Genomic DNA, 21,038 nt, shown 5'->3' on the forward strand with positions numbered 1-21,038 from the left:
TGACTTGGAACTTCCTTAGGCGCCTGAGGAAGTAGAGGCGTTGTCGTGCCTTCTTCACAACACTGTCAATGTGTGTGGTCCATGTCAAGTCCTCGGATATGTGGGCTCCGAGGTACTTGAAACTGTTCACTCTCTCAACTGGTGCCCCGTCGATGCTGAGGGGGCTGTAGTCCTTGACCCCCGACCTCCTGAAGTCCACAATCATCTCTTTTGTTTTGCTGACGTTCAGGGAGAGGCAGTTCTCCTGACACCACTGTGACAGGTTCTCTACCTCTTCCAGGTAGGCCCTTTCGTCGTTGGCAGAGATCAGGCCCACCACTACTGTGTCATCAGCAAATTTGATGATGGTGTTGTTGTTCCGCTGTGCTACGCAGTCATGTGTGTACAGGGAGTAGAGGAGGGGGCTCAGAACACAGCCCTGGGGGGCCCCTATGTTGAGCGTGATGGATGAGGAGGTGCAGTTGCCGGCTCTTACCACCTGGGGTCTGCCCGTCAGGAAGTCCAGGACCCACTGGCACAGGTCATAGTTCAAGCCCAGGTCCCTGAGCTTGGCTATGAGTTTGGAGGGGACTATGGTATTGAATGCTGAGCTGTAGTCGATGAACAGCATTCTCACATAGTTCCCCTGCCTCTTGTCCAGATGTGATGCTGCTGTGTGCAGCACATGGGCTATGGCGTCCTCCGTGGACCTGTTGGGGCGATATGCAAATTGCAGAGGGTCCAGGTTGATGGGGAGGGAGGAACAGATGTAGCCCTTCACTAGCTTCTCAAAGCACTTCATGGCTATGGAGGTGAGGGCTACAGGGCGGTAGTCGTTGAGGCAAGCGGGCGTAGATTTTTTGGGTACAGGGATGATGGTGGACTTCTTCAGACAGGTGGGGATGACGGCCTGTTCCAAGGACAGGTTGAAGATGTCAGTGAATACCGGGGCCAGTTGGTCGGCACAGACTTTTAGGACGCGGCCGGGGATGCCGTCCGGTCCTGCTGCCTTCCTGATATCCACTTTTTTAAAGATCCGTCTCACCTCATGCTCTGTTACCCTGAACACTGAGTCTCCATCAGCAGACCCCCCCCCCCCCCCCCATTGCCGTGGTTTGTAGGCTGGTGTTGTTATTCACAGCCTCAAACCTCGCATAGAAGGAGTTGAGATCATTTGCTAAGGAGATGTCACTGTTCAGTTTGAGGGGGGTTCCTTTGTAGTCTGTCATTGTTCTGAGGCCCTGCCACATGCCTCTAGAGTCAGCCTGTTCAAACTGAAGTTCAACTTTATCCCTGTAACGCCGTTTTGCCTCTATTACTGCTCTCCTGACGTTGTATCTTGCCATCTTGTGTTCTTCCATGTTGCCTGTCACCAGCCCGGTGTTGTATGCTGATGTGCGCACTTTCAGAGCCTCACGGACGGATTTGTCTACCCAGGGCTTTTGATTTGGGTAGATATTAATTTTGGTGGAGGGGATTATTACTTCTACCTGAGTACAGACATAGTCAATCACCGTTTCGGTGTATTCGTTAATATTGGCTGTGTTATCACGGAATACACTCCATTCTGTGCTTCCCAGCACTGCTTGGAGTGACTCCACTGACGTACTGAACTATAACCAAGTTCTGTTAATAGTGGTGACGCTCGGCGTCACTCATGCACTATCCCCGCATGTGCATGCGCACTGAATAAAGACCACAATGTACCTTTATATCCCAATATTTGTCTGACCACACCCCTATCAGCTTCCCATATAAGCAGGGGTGGGGCCACCCCCTCGCCTCCTTCCCAAGCTTTCACCACAAGGCGAGATCAAGGGCTGAAGCGGCGGCGGACGCCGAGCGTCACCACTATTAACAGAACTTGGTTATAGTTATAACCTAACGTTCTGTGACATAGTGGCTCCGCTCGGCGTCACTCATGCACAAGGGAGGCCGAGCGGGAGCCACCGGCCGACAAATACACCCCGCTGAAGGCCCCCCACAACCATCAAAACAGGGAGGGCCGAGCCCCCCCGACCCCCCCTAATGGAGGGCACCCCCCCTATTGGAGGTTTCCCGGGAGGGCGACGGACCCGACCGTGCGAAGAGGCACTCAAGCAACTCAACGCACAGGGTGAGCAGACCGTGGCCTGACCCCACGACTACACACACGCACAACCCGCATGCCACCCGGGAACGAACGGAGGGAACAACCTCGTTACTGCCCCCAGAATCACGGGGTCAAGGGCAAACCCAACCCCGTGGCAAGGCCGTAGCAGCGGAGCGCGAAGGAAGGCCCAGACCCACCAAAGGGACTGGACCCCCTGGAACGGGGGCCCGGAGAAGTCCATGATGCCAGCATCAAGACCCCACCAGGTGGGCACTTAGTGACCCCGCCCCCCACATCGCCAGCGTCACCCCTTTACGACCCCACACCCATGATACGATGTAATGACAAAAAAGAGTATGACGCAGTCATAGTCAGCTCCATGAAGCGTCTAACAGCTTCACACAGCGCATGTGCCAACCTGCTATCTGATTTTTACTAAGGAAAAAGCACAGAATAGAGAGGGCCCTCTCAAGAGCCCCGGTATCAGACTTACACATGTGCTTCTGTGGCCAGCCCAACCCAGTTGTAGGTCACACGACACACACAACCCATTATCACCTACAAAAAATGGCAAAAACACTCTACAGAGGAACGTCGTTTTTCATAATGAGAGAATACACAATTCTCGATTAGTATCGGCCACAGGCCTTGCTAAGCACACACAAAAAAGTGACCAAACAATCTTTTCTGTAGGAAAATAAAGTTTCTCAAGCGGTTAGCACAACCCCAACAACTAAGCTAAGGGTTACATCGTATCCCTACCACACAGTGACACAATATAGTGTAACAACATGTCTGAGAGGAGGATGAAGAAGTCCCCAGGGAACCGGGGGGAAACACAACCCTCCTACTTTACCCTTAATACAGCCAGTTAAACAGGTAAACCTGTCAATATGTGAACACACTGTTCATTGTCATTACAGGCTGAGAAAAGAATCATTATTTACTCATATGTCACTAAGCATAGCTTTATAGGTTAGTTTAACCCTCTTAGTTGTGAGTACACGGTACATGAACACACAATGTGTCTCAACACAACAAACCAGATAATTTTCACATCTGTAACAATAACCCGATTTGCATGGAGACCAGTGACAAGACAATTCACACATAACTCACGTCGTATCCTAAATGTAGTGCAGCAACACTCGTTTTGGAAAACATCGTTATTTACAAAACATTTAGAAGGGAAAGCAAGAAGAAGTGTTCAAGGTCTGGTCAGGACCTTGCCTACCGGGAGCGCAGATCAAGCGAATTGCAGTCTCTAACATGGCACCGAAGTAAACACAGCCTCCTGTGTTTGACGACACGGGCAGCTCGCTGCTCCAACCCGCCGCTACGGTGCTCCTTGTTGACGCAGTCCTTGCCGGCCTGGCTCAGGGCAGGTTCGACGAACATCCTCTGTCAAAGATGACGTCGGAATCAAGAGTGTTTAAAACATGTTATAGTCACAGCACGTTCAACAGTGTAGCATTAAGCTAACGGCCGCTCTCGGCCGATAGCAGCAAGCTAACGTTACCTAGCCTAGTGACACAACAGGCTTGGTAAACACAGCGAGCTAGCGCCGCAGCTAACAGCTGACTGGCTAACACAGTAGGCCACAACTAGCACGCAAGCTAAGCAGCTATCACCTGAATTTGTACACAATGATATAACAAACCACACTCAGACATGCCGCCGTTCTGAAACCCTCCTCACTGTTTAAGAGAGAAGAGAAACGAGATGTTAACACAGTTTACAACAGTGATTTTACCAACTTCCGACGGAGCCAGCACAAATCCCATCTGGGCTGTAGCTGACTTGAACACGGATCTTCCGCTAACGAACAGCCATGCCCATATTTCCTCGTGAGGGTATACTCTCATTTGTATATGAAAGACGGGGCCTACACGGTGACGCCTAAGAGGCTGAACAAAAGACCCTAATCTGGGGCCGGTTTTCGTAAAAATTGTCAGTTAGCCCCCATAGCACTAACAGACAAGTGAAGCTCGCAAGCAACATTACTCACCAACCTGGAACCCACCGCTTCTCACAACAGCGGCGCGTCCTACAGTCCAGCTGTATCGCTGGAGGGTTTCACCCCAACCAGCCGCAGCAAAGAAGACTGTAGTTGGGAGGCATGTAGCGGCGTGCTCCCAATACGAAAACCGGTGGAGGTTTTTAGAATGATCACCATCTTCCAGACACTCCAGTGACGAAGACAATATCGCTGTATTTTCTCGAAAATAGAGAGAGAAAATAAAGATATGATGTCAACGTATCTCTTGTTTTCCAACTCTTCTCCTACCATCACATCACGTCAAGTGGGGCTACCGAGGCACTACCTTGTGGTGAAAGCGAGAAGGAGGCGAGGGGGTGGCCCCACCCCTGCTTATATGGGAAGCTGATAGGGGTGTGGTCAGACAAATATTGGGATATAAAGGTACATTGTGGTCTTTATTCAGTGCGCGTGCACATGCGGGGATAGTGCATGAGTGACGCCGAGCGGAGCCACTATGTCACAGAACTGGAGCTTTTCACAAGAAAGGACGATGTAATCATAAGTGGAATGGAGGTGAAGCCGAGGTCGTATGCAGCAGCACTTTCAGCAAGGGGAGGTGAGGAGCCTCGCCAGGAAGACCAACAATCGCTGGAGATGCAAGTCGCTACCTTCCTGAGAAGCAAGGACATCCACCTTGACAAGAACAACATTTCTGCTTGTCACATTCTTCCGAGAAGAGATCGAGAGGCCAAACCTGCAATCATTATTCGGTTTGTAAACCGCAAACATAAGACGGAGCTGCTAATGCAAGGGAAAAAGCTGAAGGGAACCAACATTTATATTTTTTTTTTTTTTTTATTTTACCTTTATTTTACCAGGTAGTCACTTGAGATCAAAGATCTCTTTTTCGAGCAAGACCTGGCCAAAATGGCAGCAAAAACAAAAAACAAACATACAAAAATACATAAAAGGCAAAGTGGGGCAAGGGGATACATTTGAGCTGCAGCAAATCAGATTGAATGGGATTGGGGGAGATTGGAGGGTAGGGTAAAAAGGTAGAAAGAGGATGGAAGGTGAGGCCCTGCAGGAGGTTGCTGGGGAGAGAAGGTCAGGTTAAAAACATAAAATATAACAGCACATTATGCAGTGAAGCAGCGACATTCTCCCATCTCATTCTTTAAAATGCCCTTAATTTGAACTTTAAAATCAGATATGGTAGTGAGGGCCTGCAGTTTCAAAGTTTTTTGAAGTCCATTCCAGGCAGAAGGAGCAGAGAACATGAAGGCCCTTTTCCCAAACTCTGTGCGGGTTCTGGGTACTGAGGCATATAAATAGTCCTGGGATCGTAAGCTGTAAAATGGGTTTGATGTGATGGTGAGGTATGAACCGAGGTAAAAAGGGAGCTGAGAGAGGCACGTCTGATGAGAAAAAACAACAAGATTAAAGCAACGTGGACCAGAGACTGCAAAGTGCTCATTAAGTTGAAGGGTGATACACCTGACACAGAGAAGGTAATCATAAGAGAGCTAAAAGACCTTGACCCTTATCAATGACTGTGTTCTCTGTTTTGACTGTGTTTTGGACTGCCTTCTGGGTCAAATATTTCTGCATAGCTCACTGCTGCGTGAACTCTAGTCCTATGTTGGCTTTTTTGGGTCTTGCAAGACTAATGCTTAGACAAAGGGCTGATTATGAAATATTATTCTTTCCACATGCTGATATCAAACTCACGTGTGTCATAGGCTCTGCTTTGTTCCCATTTTTGTTAAATTATTTGCCATACTTTTTTGGGTCTGTAAATAGTCACTGCATGAGAAATTGGACTGCGTTAAGCAAATTGTCTGAGGATGATGAGGATTTATTATTAGGATTAATGGTTATTATTATTATGATTATTATAGGCTATTATTGTGCTAGGATTTGTTTTGTTCATGATTTAACCTCTCTTTATGCATGATTTCAATGTAGACATTGACCCTGAGGTCAATCTCTTTAATAATATTGATATAGTGTGTGACTACTATACAGAAGAGCAAGTAAATGGTGAAGTAGATCATGCAAATCGATTTTCAATCATAAACTTTAACAGCAGGAGTATGTACAAAAAAATGTCACACATCAAAGACTATCTGAGCCAATTTTCTACACGGTTTAGTTTAGTAGCAATTTCTGAGACCTGGATTGCCCAAGAGAAAGAAGAGTGTTTTGAGTTGGATGGGTATGATTTTAGATAAACAGAATCCACAAAGGGGGAGGAGGGACTGCTTTATTCATTGATAAAAAACTAAAGTATAAGGTTATTGACCACATGAGTGCTGCTATTGAAGACCTCTGTGAGTACACTACAGTGGAGATTGAAAGGGAAAAGCAGAAAAACATCTTGGTTAGCTGTGTGTATAGAGCACCTAGTTCAAGCATTGAGAATTTCAGAGAAAAGATGGAAGAGCTACTTACTAACATAGAGCAAAAGATTACATTCATTTGTGGCGACTTTAATATCAATCTTTTAAACCCAGACAAAAAAACAAATATAGATTATTTTACATCAACCATGCATAGCCTAGGCCTCTTCCCGATAATTAATAAGCCTAGCAGAATAACCTCTCATTCTGCTACTTTGATCGATAACATTTTCACTAATGTTATAAATAATAGAACAGCTGACAAATGATATAACAGATCACTTACCAGTTTTTGTAATAATAGAAGATAATAATCAGCCAAAGAGGGAATCTCAGAAAATGTGTAATAAAAGGCACCTTTCAGAGGACTCAATAGGGGCACTCAAAAGGGAACTGGCTCTCCAGCAATGGGTTGAGGTGTTTGAAGCAACTGATGTGGAGTGGACTCAGCATATGGCTGCTTTCTGAATACATTCATGACTTTATATGATCGTTTCTGTCCTATTGTGCAGCAAAGTAGCTGACAAACTAGGAAGCCAGATAAACCATGGATAACAAAAGGAATTTCAAATGCCTGTAAAAAGAAGAATACTCTTTATAGAGATTTCATCAAGCATAGAACTAAACAGAAAGAAATCAAATATAAAATATATAAAAATAAATTAATAGATACTATAAGAAAACGTAAGAAGGATTATTATAATAACATACTAGAAATTAATAAAAATGATATTAAAGGAACATGGAAAATTATAAACACAATAATTGGTAAATCAAATAACAAACCAGGCTATATTGATAATTTTTCTGTAAATGGAACATAAATAACCAACATGCATGAGGTAGTGGAGGAGTTTAATAATTTGTTTGTAAATGCTGGCCCAGATCTTGCAAGGAAGATCAAGCCTCCACAAGGGGGAGCTATTGCAGAACAATACATTGATAGAAATCCATCCACAATCTTTTTGTATGACGTATCTAATATGGAAATAATTGCTATTGTAAACAATCTCAAGAATAAAACATCTACAGGTGTGAATGGGTTAGACATGTCTCTTATTAAAAAACAAATCAAAGAAATTGTAGATCCAATTACTTTCATATGTAATCTATCTTTTAGGATCGGGACCTTTCCAACTGAAATGAAAACAGCCAAAGTAATTCCAATACATAAAGCAGGAGAAAAAAAGTGTTTACAAATTATAGGCCTGTTTCTTTACTTCCTCAATTTTCTAAAATTCTGGAAAAACTTTTTGTTGCACGTCTGGACAGTTTTATTGATAAGAATGAGATATTGATTGATAGCCAGTATGGATTCAGAACTAACAGATCCACATCAATGGCTCTCATGCAGGTAGCAGAAGAGTTAACAAATTCAATCGATAATAAACAGTATGCAGTTGGAGTTTTTATTGATCTGAAAAAAGCTTTTGATACCATTGACCATGATATTTTACTCAGAAAACTTAAAAAGTATGGAATTAGAGGGATAGGGCTCAGTTGGATAAAAAGTTACATAGAAAATAGGAACCAATGTGTGCAGATGGGGGAGACCAGATCATCCTGCAAAGTGATAACACGTGGGGTACCGCAAGGATCCATTTTAGGACCGAAATTATTTATATTGTATATTAATGATATCATTGATGTTTCTGATAAACTTAAATTTGTCATTTTTGCAGATGATACCAAAAATTTTTGTTCAGGTGCAGACCTACAACAGTTGCTAACAAATATTACAGGTGAACTGGGGAAGCTGAAATGTTGGCTTGATACTAACAAACTCTCATTAACACTTTAACTGCCGGAAGACGCTTTTAGGCGTCCTTCCCCGCCATGCTCAAGGTGCCGAGGACGCCGTAACTCGTCTTTGATATCAATATTTCAAAAATCTGTGATCGAAATCATATTTTCTTTCCGGAGCCCTGAGATGTACTGGTGAGCTCCCATCAACTGTTTAACGGTTCGAGAGCGCCATCTGGTGGCCGATCGGCAGATCGGCCAAGAGGGAGGGGCTCGCCAAACAGGAAGTGCTCATCCTATGTGCTCCGGGCACTCGCGATCGGTAGCCGGACTCCATCTCAACACACTGGATGATCAATCGCTCGCCCTAACTCAATAAACAACGTTATTTGGACGTATATAGTAGTATACAACCTGGAAATGGTTCTTCAGGATAAACATCCCATAATCGAAAACGGTCTACACCACGCTGATCGTCCAACGGCGCGAGGAAGATACGGTAAGATTCAGCGTTATTTTTTAACGTGTTCGATATAAACTGCTCTGATGAACATATGACCCACACTAGATGAATGATATAACGCTGCCCACGGAATTATAAACGATCCCCCGCCCATCCGGTCAACATCAGATGATACGTAGAAACTTCTAGAAGTACGTCCAATTGAAATTTTTTATATCGCGCCGATTGCCATCAAACTGTATTTCATCATCAATATAATGCATTTGGGGCTATAGATCACGTTCTGGAGAAAGCTGCAGAAAGAGATGAAAACATACTTATACATTAGACCATATTTTACTATGAATATGTGAATGAAAAAGTTTAACGTTGCTACACAATGAACAATACATATAGGACTTTGAATGGGCCATAATAATGGCAATTTAGCAATATAATTTAAAAAGTTATAGCCCTGCAAAGAAGGGGTACTTATCCATAGACAAATAGAGCTGGCAACCTATGGTATATCATGAATTTAGCCTTAGGCAATCAAAGTGTTAAATATAAGTAAGTCTAAATTTATTTTGTTTGGAAATAAAAAAAAAAATACATCCGGATACTCAAGTAGAGATATGCATAGATAATGTTCATCTTGAAAGAGTAAATGAATATACTTTTTTAGGGGTCGTGATAGACCAAAACCTCAGCTGGAAAACTCATATTAACTACGCGTAGCTTAGGTATCTTAAGAAAAACCAGACCCATATTAAATTTGAGATCATTATACACAATTTATTGTACTCTTTTATTACCATATCTAACTTACTGTATAGAAACTTGGGGAAACACATACAAAACTAATCTGAATCCTATTATCATCTTACAGAAAAAGGCAATAAGGGTTGTGAACAATGTTAGTTATCTCCATCCTACAAACACACTGTTTTTTGAACTAAGGGCATTAAAGTTCCTCGACTTAGTTGACCTTAAAACAGCAGAGATAGTTTTTAAAGCTAGAAGTCATCAACTGCCATGTAACTTACAAATTTTGTTTAAAGAACGAGAGGTGACGTATAATTTAAGAAGAACACTCAATTTAAAACAGCCTAGAGCTCGAACCACACTTAAAAGTATGTCTGTGTCAGTTAAAGGAGTGAAACTCTGGAACAATATACCGGATGAAATAAAAAACAGCAGGAGTATTTTTAAGTTGAAAAAGATGTAGAATCTTATAGTAAAATGTAACCTACAATCTTTATTTAATTTTTTTTTCTACCATGAAACTCTGGTATTGCAGATGAATTTTAGATTTTTCCTATGTTGGCTTATGTTCTTTTCAAGATTTTTTTTTTGTTGATTGTTGTTTTTTGTTTGTTTGTTTGGTTGTTTTATCTTGCAACCTTAAATTTTTTTTTCTTTTCTGGATCGTTTTTTGTTGATTTTTGATTGTTGATTTATTTTTGTTATATTTTGAAAACTAACTTTTTTTTTATTTGTTTTTTTGAATTAGGGGTAGGTTGCTCTATAAGCCTTCGGCTTCAAACCTATCCTTTTTGTTTGTTTATTTGTGAAAATGTTCGAAAAATTATTAGTTTGTTTTTTTATTTGTAAACATTCGAAATAAAATAATTCATTCATTCATTCATTCAATTCATTCATTCATTCAGAGTCCATCCGTTTGGTCCTATTCAGCCTGCCTCCGCTGGGGCTGGGGCTCCGCTATGTGCCCGTCGGGGAAGGCGTGCTTGTAGAAGCACTTGGAGCCGAACGAGCAGGTCCCGCGACCCTCTCGTTGACACGGTTTTTTCCCCATGCCGTCTTTGTATTTCTGAATTAGCTTCTGCTTGTCCTCTTTGTCTTCCACCCAGTAGCCGCTCGATATCACAAAGTTGGACGTGATTTGACACTCTGGGCAAAACTTGATGATCTTGCTCTCGAACTGCTTGGCGCTATTCCACTTGCGGATGCACGTCAGGCAGTAGCAGTGGCTGCAGTTTGACAGGATGCCAAAGCGGCGCTGGCCGGGGTAGGTCTTCTCGAACACCACCTCCATGCACACGCCACACATCATGTCCTTGCTATGTAGAACTGTAGGGTGGGTAAGCTGGCAGACTTGGCAGCTCATCTTTTCTTGGCAGGCCTTGCTCATGTGACCCTGTTTCAGACAGCTGAAACATAGGCCTTTACTCTTGAGAAAATCTATCTTCTCCTTGTGAAGAGACTTCTTCATCTTTTCGCATTGCTCCATGGCATGCTGTTCTCCTTGGCAGAAGAGGCAAGGGTTGGAGAAGGCACGGAGTGTATCCCCCTTGGTCCTTGCTTTAGTCTCTGCCGGGTTCTTGACTGCTGTAGCAGCTGTTGTGAAGCTTCCCCGAGCGCCGCTCTTTCTGGATGTCTTCTCATCTTTGTGAGCTTTAGCTTGGCTCTTGTTTCCATCTGTGATGTTGCCGAAGAGAGGGTGTAGGGTTTGCTGGGCTTGTAGGTTGACAAATTCGGCAAGGTCGCTGAACTTGGCGTTGAGGCATCCAGTGAGATAGAGGAGCCAGGAGCCAAAGGAGCGGAGCCAGTCCAGCGCCTTGTCTATATACTCCATAGGTTCTCCCCTGAATATAGGAATCTGTTGAGGGGGCAGCGTATCATGGCATTGCTGCCTCACTGGGAAATCCACCCTGGCTCGTTGGGTCTCTTGTTGCTTAGACTCTTGTTCTTTCTGCGTAGCACCGCCAGGTGCTCTGGAGCTGCTACTGTAAACAGGTTCTTCCTTTTCTGCTACGGCCTTGAGAGCAGGCCTAGCCTGCCCGTGAGCTGGTGCTACGACGGAAATCCTTTTATCTATGTACGAGTGCATTCCATCCCTACGGGACACTCTGGATGCGGCTCGCTGGCCCTCCAAGGCAGCTAAAGCAGTCCGGACCTGTAACTCCTCTCTCTCTGCTCTTCTCTCTGCTCTTAGCTTAGTCTCATTAGCCAAGAGCAGAGCCTCCTGTTCCTCGAGTTGTCGTTTTTGTTTTAGAGTGGAAGCCTTGGCTAGCAACAACTCCGCCCTCTCTAAGTAAATTTTCGGACGCACGCCTGCTGATGATGTTCTGGAAAAGGTAGTGGATGGTGCTCTAGACCTTTTCCCCTCTACGACGCCGGATGCACTGTCTTCAGGCCTGATCTCATCTTGGTGCTTCCTAGACTCTGCTGTACGCTTATGCAACTCCTCCATCCATACACCAGCCTTTTCTGTGAAGTTGTAAAATGTGTCAGCCTTCGGCGTGAACCATTCATCCTGATCGTTCTTCCTCTCCTCTTCTGATGTCTTGCTCATGATTTTGCTTAGTGCCGCCTGGACTGCGGTATTAAGCGCACAGAACTCTCCGAGCAGACTGTTGAATTCTACCAATCCTGTCTGTACACCTTCCAAATTACCGTCGTCGTCCGCATCCATTAATTGATTCATCTTCTTCATGTGACCAGTTAGATGACCTAACTTATACTTCCTTTTATTTATGGCATTACGGACCTTTTCCTCCTGGACCTTTTGTGTCTTCTCACTCTTCTTAGGTTTTGACATTTTGTTGTTATCCTTCTTTCAGCGCTCCAGTAGTTCGTGTTGATCCCTTTTCCTCCTGGAACAGAGTTTTCTTACTTTTGTGAGGGCCGACGATCCACTCCACTGGTCAAATTACTTACTTGTGAGTAGTCCGTCTGTTGATAGTGCAAAGTAAAGATATCCAAATGGTTTATTTGCAAAGTCTTTCTTTACAGAAGTGGTCCTAAATCTACTTTCCTAAATATTCCTGTCACTACTACAAATACTACTATGGCTCCTACTAGCTACAAGTACTAATACAAGCTACACGTACTACTACAAGGTAAGAAAACTGTATTTTCCCAGTCTCCAAAATCACCGCCAACTCGACACATGAAAATTCCTTCGTAATGTGAAAGCCGTAAATCCACTTGTTGGCTTCTGGCTTCAGTCCATGGTTGAGTCCATCCGTTCACTCCTATTCAGTCTGGTCGAAGATGCAAAAAGACCCGTTCTGAGGAAACACCCGCTTATATAGAGACCCAAAGGTTCTAGAATGTTTCGGTTATGACATCATACGGTGACATCACAAAGGTTCCATAACTTTCTATCATGATGTCATCCTGTGGTTCTAGAATGTCTTACGTTCTCTCTAAATCCCATCAATATTAAACATTCATATAATACAATAACCTAAACACATATAGCTTTGGCTCTTACACCGGCCCCTAATTGTCCTTCTAATCTAGAAACAATTACTAACTACTAAAAACCAAGGAGCCAAACCAAACACTATTTCAACTGATAAGTGTCTCTGCTGCGGGATTACCAATACCTGGTGCCAGAGGTCACTAGTACATGGCACACCATAGGAGGACGGCCTTTACCACCGCCTCAGGCAGCCTCCTGGAGAAGACAGACCTTGGTGATAGGTCTATCTAAAATGGTCATCTTTGTCTTGACACGGACCCGACGCACGAGCCCATGCTGGTCAGGAACCACCTCGATGACCCTGGCCAGGACCCAGGAGTTGCGGGGGGCCGAGTCGTCGATGATCAGCCTCAACGAAGTTGCGTGCCACACGTGTCCACGTCTGTCTCTCCTGGAGCTGAGGTAGATATTCCTGCGTCCATCGTTTCCAGAATAGGTCTGCCATATACTGGACTTGTTTCCATCTCCTGCGGGCGTAGAGATCTTCTTTCACAAAAAGACCGGGAGGCAGGGAAGGCTTTGACTGGAGGAGCAAGAGGTGGTTGGGAGTAAGCGCTTCCAGGTCGTCCGGATCACTAGAAGCCTTGGTTATCGGTCGACTGTTAATGATGGCTTCTGCCTCACACAAGACGGTGTGTAGGCCCTCTTCATCCAGAGTCTGCTGCCTGGATCCATGAGGCTAGGATAAGCCTTGTGGACCCAACTTTTTAGATGAAGGAACGGGTACATACGCACACAATACACGACCACTGATGGATCCGTAAGGCTTGGAAAAGTCTTGTGGACCAAACTCTTTAGATGAGGGAACGGGTACATACGCACACAAGACGCGGCCACTGATGGGTCCATGGGACTTGGTAAAGCACTATGGACCCAAACTCTGGCCACTGACCACATGAGGGAACGGGTACATACGCACACAATACACGGCCACTGATGGATCCATGGGACTTGGTAAAGCACTATGGACCCAACTATGACCACTGATAAAAACGTAACTACACTAGCGTTATAAGAGCTAAACATTGCTACCTACCATACAAGTGCATTGGTTTAGTACACTTCCGGTTGCTACTGAGCGGACATGTTTGTGCGGACCTGTTCTCCCAAACTGGTAAGCAAATGACTGTTTTTACGTTATTTTCATTTTTTACGTTACTATTATTATTATTATTATTATATTTTTTTTTAAACATTGATCTTAACTGATCACTGTGACTTTATTGCTTTTATCGTTATATATGCCTATATTTGTGTACAGCACTTTGAGCTACATGACATGTATGAAAGGTGCTTTATAAATACTTACTTACTTACTTACTTACTTAAGGTGGTGCTCAGAATCTTCCTGACGACCTGATCATCCGCTCCCAGACTCCGCCATGGTGAGAACCTGTAGGAGGGTTGAAAATCCATTGGATTCCCCTCTGTCGTAGCGTGTTCTCGATCTTGGAGTTATTCCATTGTTTCATAGCTCTTCTTAGCTCGCTCTCCGCCCCCACGAAGTTAGTCCCGTTGTCTGAACGGAGGATTTTCACCTGTCCTCTTCTCGCGAGGAAGCGCCGGAGAGCGTCAATGAAGGAGTCTGTATCCAACGACGCGGCCACCTCAAGGTGGACGGCACGGATAGCCAGACAGGTGAAGATGCAACCCCACCTCTTCACGACACTTCTGCCGCGTTTGACTTCGAACGGACCGAAGTACAGTAGTCTACCCCAGTGTTGGTGAAAGGGGGGTCATCTGGAAGAACCCTGTCCTGGGGTAAATCCGCCATCTGTTGTTGTCCAGCAGCCCCATGTGAGCGTTGACAGGTTACACACCTAGAGAGGACTCTTCGTATGGCCGCGTGAGCTCCAGGGATCCAAAACATGAGTCGCAGCTTGTACAATACGTGGTTGCGACCGCTGTGACCCACATTCTGGTGGATGTCTCGGAGTATAAGCTCCGTTACATGGAAATCCTTGGGTAGGATGGCTGGGTGTTTAGCCTCTTCAGGCATCGCCGATTTGACAAGCCTTCCACCTACTCTGAGGATTCCTACCAGGCGCTTCTCTCTGCTCTTAGCTTAGTCTCATTAGCCAAGAGCAGAGCCTCCTGTTCCTCGAGTTGTCGTTTTTGTTTTAGAGCGGAAGCCTGGGCTAGCAACTCCGCCCTCTCTAAGTAAATTTTCGGACGCACGCCTGCTGATGATGTTCTGGAAAAGGTAGTGGATGGTGCTCTAGACCTTTTCTCCTCCATCCATACACCAGCCTTTTCTGTGAAGTTGTAAAATGTGTCAGCCTTCGGCGTGAACCATTCATCCTGATCGTTCTTCCTCTCCTCTTCTGATGTCTTGCTCATGTTTTTGCTTAGTGCCGCCTGGACTGCGGTATTAAGCGCACAGAACTCTCCGAGCAGACTGTTGAATTCTACCAATCCTGTCTGTACACCTTCCAAATTACCGTCGTCGTCCGCATCCATTAATTGATTCATCTTCTTCATGTGACCAGTTAGATGACCTAACTTATACTTCCTTTTATTAATGGCATTACGGACCTTTTCCTCCTGGACCTTTTGTGTCTTCTCACTCTTCTTAGGTTTCGACATTTTGTTGTTATCCTTCTTTCAGCACTCCAGTAGTTCGTGTTGATCCCTTTTCCTCCTGGAAATAACAGTAGACTACTTCTACTTTTACTGGTAAAACTGGTATACTGTACTGATATAACAGTAGATTTAATACCTCTACTTTACTGATATAACAGTATAGAGTATATACTACTTCTACTTTACTGATAGCAGTAGGCTATTTCTACTTTACTGGTATAACTGGTATACTTTACTAGTATAACAGTATACTACTTGAAATGTACTGGTATAACAGTAGACAATTTCTATAAAAACCTTGGTTTTGAAACCTCACTCCATCTACATGCTAATGGCGTGCATCGCCTAAAACATTCTCCCCTAACCAGAGTAAACCGGCGCTAAACCGCTCCCCATATCTGTCCCCTGGACTCTTCCTCCTTGTCTCTCTCGCTAGGAGGAAGGAAAAGGGTCTTGTCTTTCTCCGCCTCTGAGACGTCCGTCACGGACTTGAGAGCAGCCACGCGCCTCTCTGCTGCGCCCGCAGCCCATCAATCACCCGCGCACACACGTCCGTGCGCACACTGACACACACACACACACAGCTTTACTGTTTAGGCAAAGCATGTGATCACTATGCAGTCGCTGGCTCTTGACCACCAGACAGGGGTCCCTCTCAACAAGACAGCTGACTGTCCTCGTCTGTTCTGCGGAAGGGTGATTCAGAGCATATACTGAAACGGTGTGTGCGTATGCGTTTGTACGTGTGTGTGTGTGTATGCATGTGCGTGTGTTAGTTCTTGGAAAAATCTAATCGGGTGTCTACTACGTGTGTGTTTCTGCTGCGTGTGTGTGTGTTTGTGTTTGTGTGCGTGTGTGTGTGTGTTTGTGTGCGTGTGTGTGTGTGTGTGTGTGTGTGTGTGTGTGTGTGTGTGTGTGTGTGTGTGTGTGTGTGTGTGTGCGCGCGTGCGTGTGTGTGTGTGTGTGCGCGCGTGTGTGTGTGTGTGTGCGTTTGTACGTGTGTGTGCGTGTCTGTGCGTGTGTGTGTGTGCATGGGTTTTGTGCATAATAATATGCTTCTCGGAAAAACAGAGATGTACTGCTGTCCGAACAATGCATAATTTACCGTAATGATTCATATTCGCGGGTGGCTAATTGCTAGTGGCTTATTATGCACTGTGCTGTACATCAGGTACATGCATTTAAAACCGTGTGTCTACATGACACGTGTGTACCTGAGCGACTGCATATAAAAATAAAAAAAAAAGGGACAAAAAATAAAACATCAAGTACAAAACCCAAACGCCCCCGACCGTACGAGAAATCCATGCGTCAGCCGCTGGTTATGCGAAGGCATGATGAAGCACTGTGGCTCTGCTGCGCGGCCACCTGGTGTGTGTGATGACACTGGTAGGCAAGCCGCGCTCCCTGCATACATTAGCCCTCTGATCCGTCCCGACCCGGCACAGTCATGCGGTTCACAGGGGGGAGAAGACAAATCCACCTCGGCTATCGGAGAGAGAGATGAGATTTTTTTCCCTTTTTTTTTCTTTTTTCTTTCTTTGCTTTCCTTCTCTCCTCTCGACTCCTTTCCTTCCCCGTTGCTTTGTTTCCTCTCCTTCTTTTCTCTTCCTTTTCCCTCTCTGTACGCAGCGTTTCGCTTGAATTCGACCTTCGACCTCTGGGACGGATGACTGACCCACCGGCCCTGCTGTTTATTTTCTTTGGTCAGGGACAATGCAAAAGCTGAATTTCCCTCTGGATAAATAAAGTATTTCTATTCTATTCTATTCTAAAAGAAAATAGAACATTCTAGCAGGTTACAATAACAAGATACAGATGCATTGCATGTAGGATTTCTAGCCAAGGCTAATTTGCAACCCCTGTCCCTGGTTAGGCTTTTCTACTTAGAAGTGGTCATTACATATCATCATTACCACAAGTACATTAGTTAGAATTAGCACGTAATTAATAGTGACATTGTTTACATGATCATACAATAATTGTGATAATTACATCACATTACAGTAATTGTACATGTGTTGCGTATGTGTGAGTGTGTGTTCCCTGATTCATGGCAATATACATGTATGTGCATAATGTTTATAGGTGTGTGTGCGCGCGCGCGCGCGTGTGTGTGTGTGTGTGTGTGTGTGTGTGTGTGTGTGTGTGTGTGTGTGTGTGTGTGTGTGTGTGTGTGTGTGTGTGTGTGTGTGTGTGCGCATGCGTTTGTTCCTCTAGCTTTGTGTACATATCCATGTGTGTCTGTTCCTCTAGCTTTGTGTACATGATCAAAATTCAAGAGGTTTAGGGCGGCTGGGTGGCGCAGCGGACATTGCGCTCGTCACCAACGCAAGAGACACCGGTATCGAATCCGGCTGTCAGCGTTGCCTCCGGCTTGGGCTGGCCGTCATACTAACTCAATTGGCAGAGTTAGCGGGAGGGAAGCCGATGGGTGGTAGTCTGGTCGTTGTGAACAGCGACTCCTACAGGTCGGTTGGGGCGCCTGCACAGCAAAGTCAGGAAGATGGCGGGGGCAGTGTGAGCCTCCTACACGTTACTCCTCGCCAATGAGAGTCCGCGCTGGCAGGTGAAAAGATGTGACTGGCTGCCTCCACATGTATCGGAGGGGACATGTGATGGGCTTCTATCCTCCCTACAACCGACCAGTGGGGGGCACATGCGAGCAACGATCAGGACAGGGGAGGGAGAATTGGCACGGCTAAATTGGGATGGGAGAAAAATAGAAAAAGGAGGAGAAAAAAGTGGATAAAAAAAAAGATTCAAGAGGTTTATTTATCACATACATACCAGGGCATACAGTGAAATGCGGTTGGCCATGCCCGCTTCGATTGTGCAAGAATACAATAGTAAATAATAGTAAATAGTAATAAAATAAGTAGAATAGACATGATAAAATAGACATGTTAATAAATCCTGAGATAATTGCAATACAATGTTGAGCTATGACTTAAAGGCACTGGGTCCTACTACTATACAATATACAGTTTTACTTCTATGTCCCTATGCTATACTTGCTATTACTATTGTGGCCATCTTGGTCTATATGTCATTTGTTAAGTAATTGGTAAAGTATATTATTATATACTTATTGTTATGTGTCTTGTAAGCCCATATGGGCTGGGCATACACCTGTATGTAAGACACGAAAATAAAAAACATCAAATCAAATCAAATCAAATCACTAACTATACTATGCAATAATCACAACAAGTTATTTTCTTAGTGTCCTTTTTTCCTTATATGTGTGTCTGTTCCTCTAGCTGTGTGTACATGTCCTTGTGTGTCTGTTCCTCTAGCTGTGTGTACATGTCCATGTGTGTCTGTTCCTCTATCTGTGTTTTTATTATAATTATTATTAATAATAATAATAATAATTATTATTATTATTATTATTATTATTATTATTATTATTATTATTATTATTATTATTATTATTATTATTATTATTATTATTATTATTATTATTATTATTATTTTGTATTATGTATGTGGGGACGAGTAGGGAAGGATATTAGATGTATACCATGGATGGATGGATAGGTTTACCAGTCCAGGATCTATACTGGTACTCCCCCTTTTGTTTATGTTTATAAAAATAAATATGTGTCAAGATGTATCTGTGTTTTCATTCTCTGTATCTGAAAACCAAGGCATTGTGCAGAAACCCTGCATATTTCGCTACCTAGCTTCTGCTTCCCTGTCTGTCTCAAGGAATCTATAAAAGAAGGAAGGGTCATCACGTCACCGCGTAGCACGTGAACGCACATTGGTGCACAAGTGTGAAAACGTTCAGTTTCGGCCGACATTGAGTTGAATGGGATCAGCCATCTCTTCGTTTATGACCATAAATTGTCATTTAAACGGGTTATTACCTCGGATTTGAGAATCATTAGCAATGTGTTGCCTTGTTAATCAGCTAATGTTTGATATTATTGCTTGATGTATATTTCCTCAAATATCTTGTATATTTAGCTTCTCCATGCATCTCCCTATAGGCTTCAATACCAGAACTGGCACCAAGCAACAGAGCATAGAACGCTGGTGTTCTGACCTAACGACTCCTCCTTCTTGTATAGTCTCCTTGGTCCGTCTACTCTGTCAGCGCTGAGGTCGTTTAAGGTAAAATACGATTATTCCTCCATCGATCCCCTTGGTGCAAATGCAGGCGTCATAGCAGCACGGGGGAGCGGGGAGGGGGGAGGAGGGGTACAGGTGTGGGCAAGGTAATAGTAGAAAGACACAATAGGTGGAATAATCCACTGGCTGAGACCATAGAAGACAAACACATCCTCTATTTCCAGCACAGCAGGTATCATCTTCTATAATTACAGGTATTATCTGAGAGAAGGAGGGACAGAAAACACCACTGCAATAATAGCCAGTGCCATATTTGCCGCATAAAAGGGCTCTGTGTAGAGGGCTGTGGAGGGCTTTGCGGAGTGGGAAAATAGCCCTTCCTTGCCAAGTAAAATGCTTTAGTTGAGGTGTATTACGTGGCGGTGCTCATTTCATTACTCCAGGCCACCGGACTCAACGTGTCAACGTCGTTGCACAATTGTCCCCTCCTTTTCTGCGTTGTCCCCCCCCCCCCCCCCCCCCCTTAACACAGTACCATCGAACGTAATGTCTGTGATATGTTGGTTATTAACTAATAGAGCAACATATATGGTGAGCCTATTGCATTATTGACAGAAATTGCCATGTAACAGGATTGTGTGTGTGTGTGTGTGTGTGTGTGTGTGTGTGTGTGTGTGTGTGTGTGTGTGTGTGTGTGTGTGTGTGTGTGTGTGTGTGTGTTGTGTGTGTGTGTGTGTGTGTGTGTGTGTGTGTGCGTGCGCGTGCGCGTGTGCGTGTGTGTGTGTTCAAGAGAAAGACGAGAGAGAGAGAGAGAGAGAGAGAGAGAGAGAGAGAGAGAGAGAGAGAGAGAGAGAAGAGAGAGAGAGAGAGAGAGAGAGAGAGAGAGAGAGAGAGAGAGAGAGAGAGAGAGAGAGAGATTACATGTGAGTAATGTGCTTCAGATATGTGTGTCTGCAAATAAGTGTGTGTGTGTGTGTGTACGGGTGTGTGTGTGTGTGTACATGTGCACGAGTGTGGGTTTATGTGTTTATGTGTTTATGCCAAAGCGTTCTGGTATGTGCACATTATGTGTGCACGGGTGCGTCTTCGTGCGCACATGTGTATGTTCACAGGTGTGTGTGTGTGTGTGTGTGTGTGTGTGTGCACATGTGCACGTTAATGAATGAGTTGGAGTCAAACTGAGCTGTAGTATTGTGTGGACCAGCAGCTCCCCCATCTGTAACAGAGAGAGTCAGGCAGAGAGAGAGAGAGAGAGAGAGAGAGAGAGAGAGAGAGAGAGAGAGAGAGAGAGAGAGAGAGAGAGAGAGAGAGAGAGAGAGAGAGAGAGAGAGAGAGAGAGAGAGAGAGAGAGAGAGAGAGGCGGGGGGGGGGCGAGAGAGAGAGAGAGAGAGAGAGAGAGAGAGAGAGAGAGAGAGAGAGAGAGAGAGAGAGAGAGAGAGAGAGAGAGAGAGAGAGAGAGAGAGAGAGAGAGAGAGAGAGAGAGGGGGGGGGAGAGAGTCAGGCAG

The sequence above is a fragment of the Notolepis coatsorum genome (genome assembly GCF_963971535.1).
Source record: "Notolepis coatsorum genome assembly, chromosome: 18".
Lineage (NCBI taxonomy): Eukaryota > Metazoa > Chordata > Actinopteri > Aulopiformes > Paralepididae > Notolepis > Notolepis coatsorum.